The sequence below is a fragment of the Chiloscyllium plagiosum genome, unplaced genomic scaffold, assembly GCF_037043375.1.
Source record: "Chiloscyllium plagiosum isolate Xiang-an unplaced genomic scaffold, Cpla_swu_hap1 HiC_scaffold_27, whole genome shotgun sequence".
Classification (NCBI taxonomy): domain Eukaryota; kingdom Metazoa; phylum Chordata; class Chondrichthyes; order Orectolobiformes; family Hemiscylliidae; genus Chiloscyllium; species Chiloscyllium plagiosum.
Genome location: NW_028270165.1, coordinates 93,265,745 through 93,283,062, shown reverse-complemented (window position 1 = coordinate 93,283,062; position 17,318 = coordinate 93,265,745). Strand labels below are relative to the sequence as shown.

Sequence of the window (17,318 nt, the reverse complement as noted above, 5' to 3'; positions counted from 1 at the left end):
ACTGTCCAGTACTCCACCGACTTTAGTGTCAGCTGCAAATTTACTAATCCATCCACCTATGCCTGCGTCTAAGTCATTGATAAAAATGACAAACTGCAGTCGTCCCAAAACAGATCCTTGTGGCACACCACTAGTAACCGGACTCCAGGCTGAATATTTTCCATAAACCACCACTCGCTGCCTTCTTTCAGAAAGCCAAACTGCTAAATCACCCTCAATCCCATGCCTCTGCATTTTCTCCAACAGCCTACCATGTGGAACCTTTACTGAGGTCCATGTACACCATGTCAACTGCCCTACCCTCATCTCCATGCTTGGTCACCTTCTCAAAAAACCCAATGAGGTTTGTGAGACACAATCTGCCCTTGATGAAACCATGTTGACTATCTGAAGTCAAATTGTTGCTTGTTAGATGATTGTAAATCCTATCTCTAATATTCCTTTCCAAAAGCTTTCCTTCAACAGAAGTAAGGCTCACTGGTCTATAATTACCTGGGTCATCTCTGCTGCCCTTCTTGAACAAGGGCACAACATTTGCAATCCTCCAGTTCTCAAGTACTAAGCCTGTAGACAATGACGACTCAAATATCAAAGCCAAAGGCTCTGCTATCTCCTCCCTCGCTTCCCAGAGAATCCTCGGATAAATCCCATCCGGTCCAGGGCACTTGCCTATTTTCACTCCTTCTAGAAATGATAACATCTGTGTGCAACTAACCTCGATCCTTTCAAGTCTAATATCTCGTACCTCATTCTTCTCCTCTACAATATTCTCCTTTTCCTGAGTGAAGACCGATGAGAGATATTCATTAACACCTCTCCAATCTCCACAGGGCCCACATTCAACTTCCCCCTTCTATCTTTGACTGGCCCTATTCCTACCCTAATCATCCTTTTATTCCTCACATTCCTATAGAAAACTTTAGGTTCTCCTTTATTCTATTTGTTAAAGACTGTTCATGTCCTCTCTTTGCTCTTAACTGTCTGTTTAAATCCTTCCCAACTGATCTGTAACTCTCCATCGCTTCTGAACCATCTTGCCTCATCAACACATAAGCCTCCTCCTTCTTTGGAACAAGAGATGCAATTTCTGTTGTAAACCACGGTTCCCTTACCTTATCACTTCCTCCCTGCCTGACAGGAACATATCTATCAAGGACACACAATATCTGTTCCTTAAACCAGCTCCACACTTCAATTGTTCCCATCCCCTGCATTTTGCTACCCTATTCTATGCATTCTAAGTCTTGCCTAATTGCATTATAATTGCCCTTGCCCCATCGATAACTCTTGACCTGTGGCATGTTCCTATCCCTTTACATCGCTCAATGAAACCTAACTGAATTATGGTCATTCTCTCCAAAGTGCTCACCTTCCACTAAATCAAACACCTGGCCTGGTTCATTACCAAGCACCAGATCCAGTGTGACCTCCCCTCTTGTCGGCCCTTCAACATACTGTGTCAGAAAGCCTCCTGCACACACGGGACTAAAACTGATCCATCCGACGTACTAGAGTGAAAGCATTTCCAGTCAATGTTGGGGAAGTTAAAGTTCCCCATAATGACCACCCTGTTCCTTTCACTCCTACCCTAAAAAATTTTGCTAATCCCCTCTTCCAACTCCCTGGAACTCTGCGGAGGCCTATAAAAAAAATTCCAAGCAGTGTGACCTCTCCTCTCCTGTTTCTAACCTCAGCCCACATTACCTCAGTAGATGAGTCCTCTTCAAAAGTTCTGTCAGCCACCGTTATACTATCCTTGACTAACAAGGCCACGCCTCTCCCTCTTTTACTACCTTGGCTGTTCTTAATGAAAGATCAAAACCCTGGAACCTGCAACATCCATTCCTCACCCTGCTCTCTCCATGTCTCCGAAATGGCCACAACATCCAAATCCCAGGTACCTAGCCGTGTTGCAAGCTCCCCTACCTTATTGTGGATACTCTGGCGTTGAAGTAGAAACACTTCAAACCACTTTGTTGTCTGCCAGCACATTCCTGTGACCCTGAAATCATGTCCCTGTCCTTCCTACTCTCATCCTCCTGTGCACTACAGCTACACCCTCGGTTCCCACCCCCCCGCTGAGCTAGTTTAAACCCACTCGAATAGCACCAGCAAATTTCCCACCCAGGATATTAGTACCCCTCTGGTTAAAGTGAAGACTGTCCTGTTTGTACAAGTCCCACCTTCCCAGAATGAGTCCCAATTATCCTGAAAAAACCTGAAATCCTCCCTCCTGCACCATCCTTGTAGCCAGGTGTTCAGCTGATATCTCTCCCTATTCCTTGCCTTGCTATCACGTGGCACGGGTAACAAACCAGAGATAACCACTCTGTTTGTTCAAGCCCTCAGCTTCCACGCTAGCTCCCTGAAATCCTGCCTTACATCCCTATTCCTCTTTATTTTGTGGTTAGCACTGCTGCCTCACAGCACCAGAGCCCCCGGTTCAATCCACCCCCACCCCCCCCGCCGCGTCTGCGTGGGTTTCCTCCCACAGTCCAAAGACATGCGAGTTAGGGTGAATTGGCCAAGCTAAATTGCCCAGTAGTGTTTGGTGACAGGGAATGGGGCTGGGTGTTTTGCTCTTCGGCGGGTCGGTGTGGACTTGTTGGGCCGATGGGCCTGTTTCCACACTGTAGGGAATCTGATCTAAAGTTCTGGAATTTATATATTGATGAACTGAAACCTGCAACCCCTTCTAAAAGATGAAGGACTCAGCAGAGGTCCAGGTTTGTTCCAAATATTGCATCGGTTGCATGACACTGTGATGTTTTGCTATTAACTCTGTGTCTTATGATCCAGCAGCACAGCGACACGCAGAACGAACAGCGCTGCAGAAGCCAGTGCTTCCAAATACACCTGGGTGGGCGGGGTTTACACAGAGGGGTGTGGTTTACGATCTGCATTTGGAGGGGGCGGGGCTTACGCGTCACCTTGGAGGTGGAGGGGCGGGACCAGGGAGCGTGGCCATCCCGAGGCCGGAAGTATGCCCGCGGCCTGTTTCCTCCGCTGGAGCTTCGGCTGCAGCAAGTAAGGTAAAGCTTTATGAATATTTCCTTTTACAGAGTTTGTATTTAATAACCAGTAATGGCTACTCAATATCATCAGAAAGTCCCAAAATGCAATTCATTTCAATCCAGTGCAGATAAACACTAAGAGTTAATTTTCTACGGGAATCAACAGCCTCAGCACTAAAATGGTCTCACAAGGGAACGGCTGTGAATGTTATCCCTTGGTGTCCTGTTCACACAGATTCACCGATGCTGAGGCAAACGTTCTTAATTGCCTTACAGCATCCTGTTATCACTTGGTGAGCCCAGGTGTCCCTATCTTTAAGTTCTGCCCTCTTTCTGAGCCTTCCTGCCAGTTTATTTTCTCGTGCAGTAAATGTATTTCATAATTCAGCATTACATTTTAGTCTGAAAGTTTAAAGACAAGTTTTAAGGCTATAGACTTTATCACCCAGATGCCCACATCCTCATTCCTCCCTTTGATTGCACCACGATCACTGAAAGTGAAGGATACTCCAAACGAATGCCTTTCAAGGTGGTCCAGCCATCAACATCCTGTAGAGTGGCACCACCATCTTCGCAGCTCATCTGGTCATATTTATCATCGCCATCGACACGTGTGGGTGAGCCATCAGATCGCAAAAGGAGCATCTTCTGGGGCAAATCCATATCACTAAGGGACCTCATAAGCCTAGCAATTAAATACCTAACAATACCAATACCGACAAACAGACATAGCTAAATTGATAAGCCAATTGTACCATCAACCCGATCTGCAGTTTCCCCAACTGGTCCCTTCAGTCATTCTGTCAAGGAATACCTGGATCTCTTCTTGTATCTTAGTAATATTGCCAGTCAGATCGGGAATGCCCATAGTGCATTTATCTCGGACAATGGTGCAGACCTCACCCTCCTGGGCCTGTATATAGTCTAAGGCATACCGCTTTCAACATGGAGTCGCTTGAACGATGGCGTGAGCTGCCAGAGGAAGTGATGGGTGCTGATACGATGACAAGTTAAAAGGCTCCTGGACGGGCATCTGAAAATGAAGGGTTCAGATGGGTCAGGGCCAAGTGATGGCAAATGCAACTGGAGTCATAGAGATGTACAGCACAGAAACAGACCCTTCGGTCCAACGCATCCTTGCTGACAAGATAGCCAACACAATTTAGTCCCAGCTGCCAGCACCCAGCCCATATAGGGGCCAAGTGATGGCAAACGTGACTAGATTAATTTAGGATATCTGGGCAGGTTGGGCCAAAGGGTCTGTTTCTGCACTCTGTGACTCTAATTGTCTTCAGTGGAATCAGGAGTGTGGTTGTGAAGGCTGGTTTTTCAGAACATGTTTTGCCCTGACTGGGAGCAGAAGTGTTTGACTGAAGTGTGTTGGAGTTAATGCCTTGACGTCTCATTTTACTCCCACCTTCCCGGGGTCGATAATCATTTTGTGTCTGGTCCTTTCTCAAGAAACTGCATTGCAGGTTCACCCTGAATTGACACTTTTTTTTTTGCTTCCCAAAATCAGACCTGCTCACTCTCGGCAGGATCCCAATGTTGTGAAAGATATTAACTTTCAGGTGGAGGTATCCAAAATTCAGAGAGATGTCAGTCTTGACGTTTTTGCTTTTCTGCCCCTGTAAGATCCTGAATCAGCACCTCAGGAGAATTAGATAGAGCAGAGTGAGAACAGAGGGGGAAGAGGGTGTGTGAGTGCTTTCAATTTTGTGGAACAGCTAAAGAATAGAATATTCCACAGAAAGTAGAATTGCTTGTTCTGAATTTCTACCCTGCACTGATAGTGATGACTTTTGTAATCTGTTTTTAACAGTGTATTTGAAGATCTGAAGACTGAAGCTTCAAAATCAACAAATTTGAAGGGCTTATTCCTGAAACATTGACTCTCCTGCTCCTCTGATGCTGCCTGACCTGTTGTGCTTTTCCAGCGGCACACTTTTCGACACTGACTCTCCAGCGTCTGCAGTCCTCACTTTGACGTCAATGTCTGACAGTCACTCAATCCATCGGGACCGCAACAATTTTCAACTATGATTCTGTGAGAAGGAGCAAAGTTTTGGTTCCTGTTTGAGTACGTTTCCAGCATCCGTGGGACTGGATCATAGACCCTACTGTTGCAGTGCACTGAGTGTAGACCCTGAAACAGTTATACGGCCTGGGAAGAGGAATTCACTGTGGGGAGGGGCTCCACACGCATTTGTGTGTAACTGAAGCTTCGGCCATGGAGAAACCCGAGGAATCCAGCCCTGTGGAGAAACGATGGAAGTATGGCGACTGCAGGAAAAGCTTCTGTGTCCCGTCTGTCCTGGAGACTCATCGGCGCAGCCACACCAGGGAGAGCCCGTTCCCCTGTCCCGTCTGCGGGAAGGGCTTCAGCACTTCCTCCACCCTGCTAACCCACCAGCGGATCCACACTCTGGAGACGCCCTTCAGCTGCCCAGTGTGCAGGAAGGCCTTCAGCGATTCCTCCACCCTGCTGAGGCACCAGCGGGTCCACATGGGGGAGAGGCCCTTCAGTTGCCCCGGGTGCGGGAAGAGATTTACCCAGGCCTCCAGCCTGCTGACCCTCCAGCGGATCCACAAAGGAGAGAGGCACTTCAGCTGCCCCCTGTGCGGGAAGGGCTTCGCTAGCTCTACCAACCTCCGGAGGCACCAGGGAGTTCATGTACCATTGCAGGGGGATTGAAGGCGTGATGGCTGAGTGCCAGTATCGACTGGACTATCAACCAGGGGCTCCCGGGTTTGAATCCCACTGCAGCAGATGGTGCGATACAGGGTATGGGTTGAAATTGCTGAGTGAGGCAACACTTCCTCCAGGTTAAGGCTGTACCAAGGACCCAATTACAAAGGGACAACTTGGTGGTGACCAATAGTAAAGAAGTGAGGTGGGTTGTGGGGTGGTGGGGTAGCGTGTGCGCTTTGACCTTGAACGGTTTAAAAAGCAGCTACTTTTTCTCTGCCTTTTTGCTGAGGGGGTTTGAAGCTGTAACAAAGTTGGATCTCAATAAAAGTTACCTGAATTTACCCCCGGCTCAGACTCTCATTGAAAGCTTTGAGCTCCAAGGTTTTTGTTTTAAAGCTGCTCATTTCTTTCAGCTTTCTGCACTAAGCTTCCAATGTCGCGTATCAGATGGATCAGTAAATGAGCAGCCAGTTTCAGTTTCGTTCGAAAGTGAATTTTTCAGGAGTGCAGAGTGTGTCATTTCATCGGCATTGTAAAGTTTACTGGCAGCATTGGGAGGTGTGGATTGTGCTCACTAGAAATTATGTGGAGGAGCCATGGTGGTGGACTCGCCTGAACGAAGTTAAAAATCACACAACACCAGGTTATAGTCCAACAGGTTTATTTGGAAGTGTGAGCTTTTGGAACACTGCTGTGGAGCAGGATCATAAGACACAGATTTTATAGCAAAAGATCAGTGTCATGCAACTGATAGGATATATTAAACAAACCAAGATTGTTGTTAAGTCTTTCACCTTTTAGAATGCGTTGCAGGTTTCAGTTCATTAATATGTAAATCCCATAACATCTTTTGATTCACATTCTCAAGATGACTTCAGTTTTTTTTAAAAAAAAGTCACAACTCAGCCCAGATAAAGGTGTGAGGTTCGAGTCTGCCAATGTCCCAATTTTGAATCAGACTGGTTCTATTTCCAAAGCAAGAATTCATAAAATATTACATGGATTGACTGCCTGCAGACTGTGCACTTTTTGAGCAAAATTGAATGTATCTGCAAACATAATTCTGCCAATACAAATTTGCCCAAAAAGTGATGTGAGTTTATGCATGAGTGCACATAAGAGTATATGCCTGAGAGTGTGTTGGGGGTGTATGTGTGCGTGTCTGAGAGAGCACATGTGTATGAGTGAGGTATGAATAAAAGCAAGGGCTTGCGTTTTGCTAAAGCAAGGACGGTCAGGACTTGTACAGTTAATGGTAGGGCCCTGTGTCATGCTGTAAGAGAGACACATGGTGGGGTTCAGGTACACAGTTCTTTCAAAGTTGCTTCGCTGCGAGACAGGGTGGTTAAGAAGGCGTTTAGCACACTTGCCTTCATTGTTCACCCCATTGAGTATAGGAGTTGGGACATCATGTTGAGGTTGTACAGGATGTTGGTGAGGCCACTTTCAGAGTACTGAGTATGGTTCTCGTGTCCCTGTAATAGGAAGAATACTATTAGAGAGGGTTCGGTAAAGATTTACCAGGATGTTGCCAGGACTGGAGGGTTTGAGTTATAATGACAGGCTGGGACTTTTTTCACTGGAGCACAGGAGGTTGGGGGGTGACATCATGGAGATTGATAAAATCACGAGGAGTGGAGGTAAGGTGAATAGCAAAGGGCTCTTCCTGAGCGTTGGGGAGCTCAAGACTAGGGGGCATATTTCTTTAAAGTGACAGGAGAGAGATTTAAAAGGAACCTGAGGGGCAAAGTTTTGACAGAGGGCGGTTTACACGTGGAATGAACTTGCTGAGGATGTGGACAATGCAGGTACGTTTACAAAGTCTAAACGACATTTGGATGGGTACATGAATAGAAAGGTTTAGAGGGATTTGGGCCAAACGCAGGCAAGTGAGGCTAGTTTAGTTTGGGAACCCTGGTCGCCATGGATGAGTTGGACCAAAGGGTCTATTTCTGTGCTGTCTACCTCTCTGAACCAGAAGTGATCTTATTGAAACCAGTAGAATTCTGAAAGGGGCTTGACAGGATTGATGCCAATAAAATGCTCCTTTGTGATGGGAGTCATAGAATCCCAACAATGTGGAAACAGGTCATTCAGCCCATCTATTTCACACTGGCCCTCTGAACAGCATCCCACACATACCCACCCCTTTATTCAGTATTTCCCATGGCCAATCCACCCTAAGTTTCACATCCTTGGTCACTATGGGTAATTTAGCACAGCCTATCCACCCTAACCTCTACACCCTAATCTGAAAATTACCTTCTCAAAAATGTAATTTAAATGTAGAAAAATGTTAGTCTGACTCAACATTCAGACGCAGACAGAATTCACACTTATTGTTAGAAAAGCTCTGCATTTGAATGACATTCTTGAGAAGGTAACAAAAAACAAGTTCTGGGATTAACAAACCAAAGAGCAGAAACCTATTCTAAAAGATGAAGGATTTCATCTAAAATTGTTTGATGTGTCACATTTCCATGACGCTAGACTCCTTTGGATATAAATTGTGATCATGATCTCATTCTCCAAAACTACCTGATGAAGGAGCGGCGCTCCGAAAGCTAGTGCTTCCAAACCAACCTGTTGGATTATAACCTGGTGTTGAGTGATTTTTAACTTTGTCCGTGGGAAACACACGAGTTGTGGGAGTGGTAACAGTTCTTATTTTGTGATCTATTCCAAGTGCAATTTCTCCTCTGCACAGGCACGGGTAAACAGTTTGTTTTTGTGCTTTGTGCGAGATCAGGCTAGCAGCTTTTAAATCCTTATGTTAAGCAACAGAAGTAAACTGTCAATCAGCAATTGTATTCCGAGAGTGGTACTTCCAGCTCTGGTAATCCTGTTGCATCAACAGAGAGAGGGTGAGGATGTCACATCTCAAGAGCAGACAGAAAAGTTATTTCGCTTGTTGAGTCGGTTCCTCACTCAGATGAGACTGGATGTTGCTTTTAATGGATCATAATTAAATGCTACAATGGAACACCTTAAATTCAAGGAATTTTGAAAGTGCAAACGAACAGTAACTTTGAACAGAGATGTTCTTCCATTTCTAACCTTGGTTGACCCATATGAAGCATTTTTACTGATAGCTCCATAATCATGTTCCTGCTGGATTTTTTTCAGAGCAAACAATTTCTGGTGGGAGAAATTCTGCATCCTGGGAAGGCGGGGAAATGAGAAAAAAAGCTGTTAAAAGCATTTGAACTGTGGGCCCACGAGCTCTCGTGGGAGCAGTGCATTTGCCAAAAACATTTCTGAGGAATTCTGTGTAACTGTTGGACTGAAAATAGTTTCCCCACTGAACGTTAAACAGGTATTGAGAACGTTGCGCATTATAGATTGCCTTCCTGAGGACCGGAGGAGGATTGAATTTGCCAACTTGAACCACACTTTGCAGAGAGAGGAATTTTCTCCGGATGGAATAGGTTGATGGAAGTCAACAATTGTCAGATTATTTCATGAAAATAACAGCTGTTATGGGGATCCCAGAAGAGGGGCGTCTGTAATGAGCACACAGAAACAAACCCTTCAGTCCAGGCCGAAACTTCCTGAAGAAGGGCATGTGCCCGAAACGTCGAATCTTCTGTTCCCTAGATGCTGCCTGACCTGCTGTGCTGTTCCAGCAATAAAGTTTCAGCTTTGATCTCCAGCGTCTGCAGACCTCACTTTCTCCTTCAGTCCAGGCCAACCAGATATCCTAAATTAATCTAGTGACCCATTTGCCAGCATTTGGCCCATATCCCTCTGAATTCTTCCTATTCATGTCCCTATCCAGATGCATTTTTTTCTTCGGAGAATACTTGGGTGAGAGCCAAGATATGCAATATCTCAATGTATTATAATGAAGCTCATTTATTCTGAAATTATTTCAATTAGTTGGTCAATTGGCAAATAATAGCTGCATAACTGTTGTCAATATTGATATTCAGGAAAGCTATTTTGTTTAATATATTTCCTTTGTAAAGATCTTATCCAAATTATAAAATGAATGTATTTTCATACGAAATAAAATTTGCAGTGTTTTATTAAATGGTTGAAAGTAACTTTTGCACTTAATTGCTCCGTTTGGGATTAAACATTGTGACTTAGATAAAAGTGATCTTTCATAATTTATGGTGAGTCTATTAACAAACGAATGTTGCCATTTGCTCTCAAGTTCGCTCAGATTCAATTTGAAATTCTTAAATGAGTTGAATAAGGGGTAAAAAGAAATATTTATTGCCCTTTACTGAAATTCTCTGCTCTGCCATTGTATTTGGTTCAACAAAATATGTATCTCTCTTCATAACTTTGATATCACCACAAATCCTAGGAACCCCATCCAGAACAAACATATAAATACAAAGTAGGAGACAACAGCTTCGCTTCACTTGGAGGTCACCACTGATGATGTTACCAAGCCAGGTAATGAAACGTCTAGATATCAAACCTACAGCTCAGCGAGCAAACCTGCACCCTAAACATTCTACTTTGCTGAAAGACTGCACAATCTACAGGCAGTCAATACATGTAATATATTGTCAATTCCACTTGGAAAATAGATAATGGGCCCACTTCTTTTTGGATGTGAGCATAAGTGGTATAGTAAGTAAGTTTGCTGATGACACCAAAATTGGAGGTGTAGTGGACAGCGAAGGAGGTTACCTCAGATTACAATGGGATCTTGATCAGATGGGCCAATGGGCTGAGAAGTGGCAAATGGAGTTTAATTTAGATAAATGTGAGGTGCTGCATTTTGGGAAAGCAAATCTTAGCAGGACTTATACACTTAATGGTAAGGTCCTCGGGGGTGTTGCTGAACAAAGAGACCTTGGAGTGCAAGTTCATAGCTCCTTGAAAGTGGAGTCGCAGGTTGATAGGATAGTGAAGATGGTGTTTTGTATGCTTTCCTTTATTTGGTCAGAATATTGTCTACAGGAGTTGGGAGGTCATGTTACTGCTGTACAGTTGGAATATTGCATGCAATTCTGGTTTCCTTCCTATCAGAAAGATATTGTGAAACTTAAGGGTTCAGAAAAGATTTACAAGGATGTTGCCAAGACTGGAAGATTTGAGCTATAGGGAGAGACAGAACAGACTGGGGCTGTTTTCCCTGGAACGTCAGAGGCTGAGGGGTGACCTTATAGAAGGTTATGAAATCATGAGGGACATGGATAGGATAGAGAGACAAAGTCTTTTCCCTGAGGTGGGAGAGTCCAGAAATAGAGGGCATAGGTTTACAGTGAGAGGAGAAAGATATGAAAGAGACTTAAGAGGCAACCTTTTCATTTAGAGGGTGGTAGTGTATGGAATAAGCTGCCAGAGGAAGTGGTGGAGGCTGGTACAATTACAACACTTAAAAAGCAACTGGAGGGATATGGGCCCCATGCTGGCAGGCGGGACGAGATTGGGTTGGGATATCATGCACAGGGATGTGCAGGTTAGGTGCATTAGTCCCGGGTAAATGTTGAGCAATAGGGGTAGGGGAATTGCGTCGGTGGGTTACCCTCCGGAGGATCAGTGTGTAGTCTTTGGGCCGAGTGGCCTGCTCCCACATTGTTTGGAGTCTCTGAAGGGGAAGGGATTTTTGTAAAGTGTGCAAGGCAATGCAGGCGTCGTGCGGGGGCCTGCTGAAGGCCTTGCTCCGCCCCTTGCTCCTCCCCCTGTTGTTGAGCTGTCTAACAAACATCTACTCTTTCTCTGCCTTTTTGCTGGGGGCAACTGAAGCTGTAACAATGTTGGGACACAATAAAGGTTACCTGAACATTCTGCCAGACTCAGACTCTCATTGAAAGCTTAGAGCTCCAAGCGGTTTTTGTTTTAAAGCTGCTCATTTCTTGCAGCCCCCTGCATTAAGTTTCCAATGTTGTATATCAGATAGAGCAGTGACTGAGCAGCTGGTTCCGTTAGAAGTTTACATTTTTCGGGAGTGCAGGCACTGCATTGTTTCAGCGGCAGTTTACTGGCAGCACTGGGAAGTGTGGGCTGTGTTCATTAGAAAGGAGGTGGAGGTGCTGCTGTTGGACTAGGTGGGACACGGTTTAAAAATCACAACACCGGGTTATAGTCCAACAGGTTTATTTGGAAGCACTAGCTTTCGGAGCGCTGCTCCTTCATCGGGTAGCTGTGGAGCAGGATCATAAGACACAGAGTTACGAGCAAAAGGTCACAGTGTCATGCAACTGATATGATATATTGACAAATGTAGATTGCTGTTAAGTCTTTCATCTTTTAGAATGGGTTGCAGGTTTTATTTCATTAATGTGTACATAGCAGTACTACTATTCAGTCATATTCTCAAGATCACAAGGGTTTTTTTAAACTGGTGACATCTCAGCCCAGACAATGCATGAAAGGTGTGTCAGTATCCCAATCTTAAATCAGACTGGTACTATTTCCAAACTAGGAATTTATAAAATATTACATGGATTGACTACCTGCATGTTATGCGCTTTTTGTGCAAAGTTGAATATATCTGTAAATATAATTCTGCAAATGCACCCCATCATTGTGTGTGCACATGCTTTGTAAAGGGAGAGTGATGGAGGAGAAGCCTGTAAGAGGGTGTGTATACATCTGAGAGAGAACGTGTTATGAGAGAGGTAGAGATAAAAGTGAGGGATTGCATTTTCCTAAAATAAGGGCAGGACTTGTACAGAGGGATATGGGGGGGGGGGGGTTCAGGTACATACTTCATTGAAAGTTGCATCACTGGTTGGAAGGGTGCTTCAGAAGGCATTCAGCACACTTACCTTATTTGTTCACACCATTGAATAAAGGAGTTGGGACATCATTTAGAAGTTGTACAGGATGTTGGTGAAGCCACTTGTAGAGTACTGAGAACGCTTCTGGTGGCCCTGTAATAGGAAGAATACTATTACAGAGGGTTCAGTAAAGATTCACCAGGATATTACCAAGACTGGAGGGTTTGAGTTATAAGGAGAGGCTGTGAATCTCTTCACTGGAGCACAGGAGGTTGAGGGGTGACCTCATTGAGATTGATATAATCATGACGGTTCTAGGTAACATGAACATCAAAAATAGCGAGGAGCCTGCACGGTGATGTCAAGTGACTGGTGGGGGGTAGAAATTGTGGCAGTTGGACACTTTAAATCCATCAGGAACAGCATCTCCATACAGCATACTGTGCATGTCAGGTGAGATGCCAGAAGACTAGAGGTTGGCTAACATGGTGCCACTGTTTAAGAAGGGTGGTAAGGACAAGCCAGGGAACTATAGACCAGTGAGGCCAACGTCAATGGTGGGCACATTGTTGGAGGGAATCCTGAGGGAGAGGATGTACATGTATTTGAAAAGACAAGGACTGATTAGGGATAGTCAACATGGTTTTGTGTGGGAAATCATGTCTCACAAACTTGATTGAGTTTTTTGAGGAAGTAACAAAGAGGATTGAGGAAGGCAGAGCAGTAATGTGATCTATATGGACTTCAGTAAGGCGTTTGACAAGGTTCCACATGGGAAACTGATTAGCAAGGTGAGATCTCAAGGAATACAGAGAGAACTAGCCATTTGGATACAGAACTGGCTCAAAGGTAGAAGGCAGAGGGTGGTGGTGGAGGGTTGTTTTTCAGACTGGAGGCCTGCGACCAGTAGAGTGCCACAAGGATCGCTGCTCGGTCCTCTACTTTTTGTCACTTATATAAATGATTTGGATGCGAGCATAAGAGGTACAGTTAGAGGGAGAGGCTGAACTGGCTGGGGCTGTTTTCCCTGGAGTGTCAGAGGCTGAGGGGTGACCTTATAAAGGTTTAAAAAGGTATGAGGGGCATGGACAAGATAAATAGACAAAGTTTTTTCCCTTGGGTTGGGGAGTCCAGAACTAGAGGGCATAGATTTCAGGTGAGAGGGGAAAAATGTAAAAGAGACCTACGGGGCAATTTTTTCACACAAGCATAGTACGTGTATGCAATGAGCTGCCAGAGGGACTGGTGGAGGCTGGTACAAATGTAACAATTAAGAGGCATTTGAATGGGTATATAAATAGGACAGGTTTGGAAGGATGTGGGCCAGGTGTTGAGGAGCGGGACTAGATTGGGTTGGGATATCTGGTCGGCATGGACCGAAGGGTCTGTTTCCATGCTGTACACTTCTGACTCTATGCTGTTTCAGCAAAAGCCGCGCATGCTCTGTCTGCAGAAACAGTGCTAACCCTTCTTCAAATGGACCAATGAGAAGCCAGACAAGGAGCCTGGGCCTCCTGCCAATCAGAGCTCCCCAACTGTCGGAATGCGGAAGATGGACCATCAGGTTCTGAAGCTGTTGTCCTCTCCAAATGAAGATCGAGCTTCACCTCAGACTGCAACTTCCTTCCTCTCTCCACCATCTGTGGGTACGGCACTGTCTTTACCATTTCATTTTTTCATTCTGGGGTTAAATTGTTGACTTGCAGCAACTGAAAAGAAAGTGAGTGAATCCAGGGAAGGGACAGAGTCGGGAAACGTTGGTCCAGGTTAGTGTCTCAATTGGCAAACGCACGGCAAATGCAGTCCCACAGTGTGAAGTGATAGCCTCAGTTATGAAAAAATAACTGCTGTAAGGAGGTACGTTGTTTAAATGGTGACATATTGGGATGTGGAGAAAGTGAGGACTGCAGATGCTGGAGATGAGAGTCGAAAAGTGTGGCACTGGAAAAGCACAGGAGGTCAGACAGCATCCGAGGAGCAGGAGAATTGACGTTTCAGGCACGAGCCCTTCCTCAGGAATGATGTGTGGATGTAAAACGTGGCCTCAGCGTCCTTCCACACCAGTCACTGCCAGTTGTCAGACGGATGCAGCAAGCAATCAGCAAGGCAACAGGTATATTACCGAGAGGAATTGATTTCAGAAGTTGGGATGTCTTCCTGCAGTTAAGGGGTCATTGAATATATTCAAGGCTGAGTTCATCTGATTTTAGAACAACCATGAAGTGGATGTTTATGGGGGAAGGCAAGTAAAATGGTTTTAAGACCAGTACAGAATAGTTAGAGTCATACAGCACAGAAACAGACCCTTCAGCCCAACTAGTCCATGCTGACTATATTCACAAACTAAACTAGTCCCACCTGCCTGTGTTTGCCCCATATCCCCCTGAACCTTTCCTATTCATGTACTTATCCAAATGTCTTTTAAACCTTGTTACTCAACCTGCATCCACCATTTCCTCTGGACATTCATTCCACACAAACCACTGTTTAAAAAAAAGGTGCTCCTCATGTGTTTTTTAAATCTTTTTCCTCTCACCTTAATTTGCTCCCTAATCTTGAAACGACACATGCCGTTCACCTTATCTTTGCCCCTCATGGTTTTGTAAACTTCTATAAAGAGAACAAAGAACATTACAGCACAGGAACAGGCCCTTCAGCCCTCCAAGGCTATGCTGATCGAGATACTCTATCTAAACCTGCCGCCTATTTTCAAAGGATCTGTATCCCTCTGCTCCTTGCCCATTCATGTCTCTGTCTAGATACATCTTAAATGACGCTATCGATCCCAACCCTACTACCTCCACTGGCGATGCATTCGAGGCGCCCACCACCCTCAGTGTAAAGAACTTTCTATGTACATCTCCCTCAAACCTTTCCCCTCTCACTTTGAACTCGTGACCCTGAGTAATTAAGTCTTCCCCTCTGGGAAAATAATTCTTACTATCCACCCCTGTTTACACCCCTCATGGTTTTTCAGCCTCAATCAGGACACCCACCCTCCAATGAAAATAGTCTTAATCTACTCAACCTCTCCTCATAGCTTGCGCTTTCCATAAAAGGCAACATCCTGGTGAACCTCCTCTGCACTCTCCCCAAATATATCCACATCCTTTTGGAAATCTGGCGATCCGGAATTGTACACAGTATTCCAAATGGACCAAACCAAAATCTTATATAACTTTAACATGAACTGCCAGCTCTTTTACTCAATCCGTCCGATGATGGAACGCGTGTTGTAAACTGCCTTGACCACTCTACTGACAGTCATTGCCACCTTCAGAGAACAATAGACCCGAACACCCAGATCTCTCTGTACATCAATTTCCCCCAGGACCTTTCCATTTACTGTATAGCTCGCTCTTGAATTGCATCTTCCAAAATGCATCACCTCGCATTTGTCTGGATTGAACTCCATCTGCCATTCCTCCTCCCAACTCTCCGATCTATATTCTGCTGTATCGTCTGACAGTCCCCTTCACTATCTGATATTCCATCAATCTGAATGCCCATCTGCAAACTTGCTAATGAGGCACCCGACACCTTCACCTTTCAACCTCCTGTGCTCCAGTGAAAAAAGTCCCAGCCTACCCACCAAAAGGTGTGAATTCTGTCTGGGTCCCAATGTCGAGTCAGCCTGACATTTTTGATATAAAAGCTCTGCATTTAAATTACGTTCTTGACAAAGTTACTGAAAACAGGTTCTGGGATTAACATACCAAAGAACAGAAACAGTTCAGCAGTTAGATCACACGTTCGAGTGAGAAGTGTGTATAACATGATCTCACAACTCCTATACTCAATGCTATGAGCAATGAAGGAAAGCAAACCAAACGCTGCCTTCACTATTCTATCCACCTGAGACTCCAGCACTCCAAGGTCTCTTTATTCTGCAACACTCCCCTTAACTGTGTCAGTCCTGCCTGGATTGCTTGACCAAAATGCAAACCTCTGATTTCTCTAAATTAAACTCCAACTGACACTCCTCGGCTCATCAACCGATCCCATAAATTCTAATTTATAGTGAACTCTTTCCTATATCATTCCTTGGAAGCTGAAAATCTCCATCCCACAATCAGTCCCTCCATTTTCACTATTTGGACTGAAGGGGCTGTTTCTGTGCTGCATGGCTCTGTAACTCGGCCCTGTACTAGTCTTAAAACCATTTTCTTGCATTCCCCATAAACATTCACATAAAAATCAGATGAACTCAGCCTTGAATATATTCAATGACCCCCTAACTGCAGGAAGACATCCCCACTTCTGAACTTAATTCCTCTTGCTAATACACCACTTACCTTGCTCATTGCCTGCTGCACCTGTCTGACAACTGGCACAGAAGGACACTGATGCCCCTCTGAACATCCACGCATCATTTCTGATGAAGGGCTCGTGCCCAAAACTTCGACTGTCCTACTGCTTGGATGCTGCTTGACCTGCTGTGCTTTGCCAATTGTGGTCTTCTCTACATTGGGGAAACCGAGCGTAAACTTGGGGAACGGTTTGCTGAGCATCACAGACGGGTCCGCAGAGGCTGAGCTGACTTCCCAGTCTCCACCCATTTTAATGCCCCTTCCCACTCCCCTTCTGACATGACTATTTTTGGCTTCCTCCATTACCACAACAAACCAAGCCACAAACTGGAGGAACAAAACCTCATCTTCTGTCTGAGCAGTCAACAGCCCAGAAGACACATTGAGTTCTCCAATTTCACATAATCTCCCATCCCATCCCCCAACACACTTCCCAGCCCCTTCCACTCTTCCCTGCCAACTAGATTCCTTCCTCCCATTCACCAACCAGGTCGTACCAGGTTATGGAGATAAGACAGGAACAGGATGCTGATTGAGAATGATCAGCCATGATCACAATAAATGGTGGTGCTGGCTCGAAGGGCAGAATAGCCTACTCCCGCACCTATTGTCTATT

The 17,318-nt window shown here is 45.0% G+C and overlaps 4 protein-coding genes across 4 annotated transcripts in view; 1 reads left to right on the top strand and 3 right to left on the bottom strand.

The window, feature by feature from the left end:
- Positions 1–17,318, top strand: part of LOC148145051 (uncharacterized) — a 234,563-nt gene that overhangs the window by 114,021 nt on the left and 103,224 nt on the right.
- LOC148145052 (uncharacterized) overlaps positions 1–17,318 on the bottom strand; it is a 158,418-nt gene that overhangs the window by 79,191 nt on the left and 61,909 nt on the right. The gene's annotated exons all lie outside the window — the stretch shown is intronic.
- Positions 1–17,318, bottom strand: part of LOC148145053 (uncharacterized) — a 258,116-nt gene that overhangs the window by 178,903 nt on the left and 61,895 nt on the right. The window lies entirely within an intron of this gene.
- LOC148145055 (uncharacterized) overlaps positions 1–17,318 on the bottom strand; it is a 222,097-nt gene that overhangs the window by 202,349 nt on the left and 2,430 nt on the right. The window lies entirely within an intron of this gene.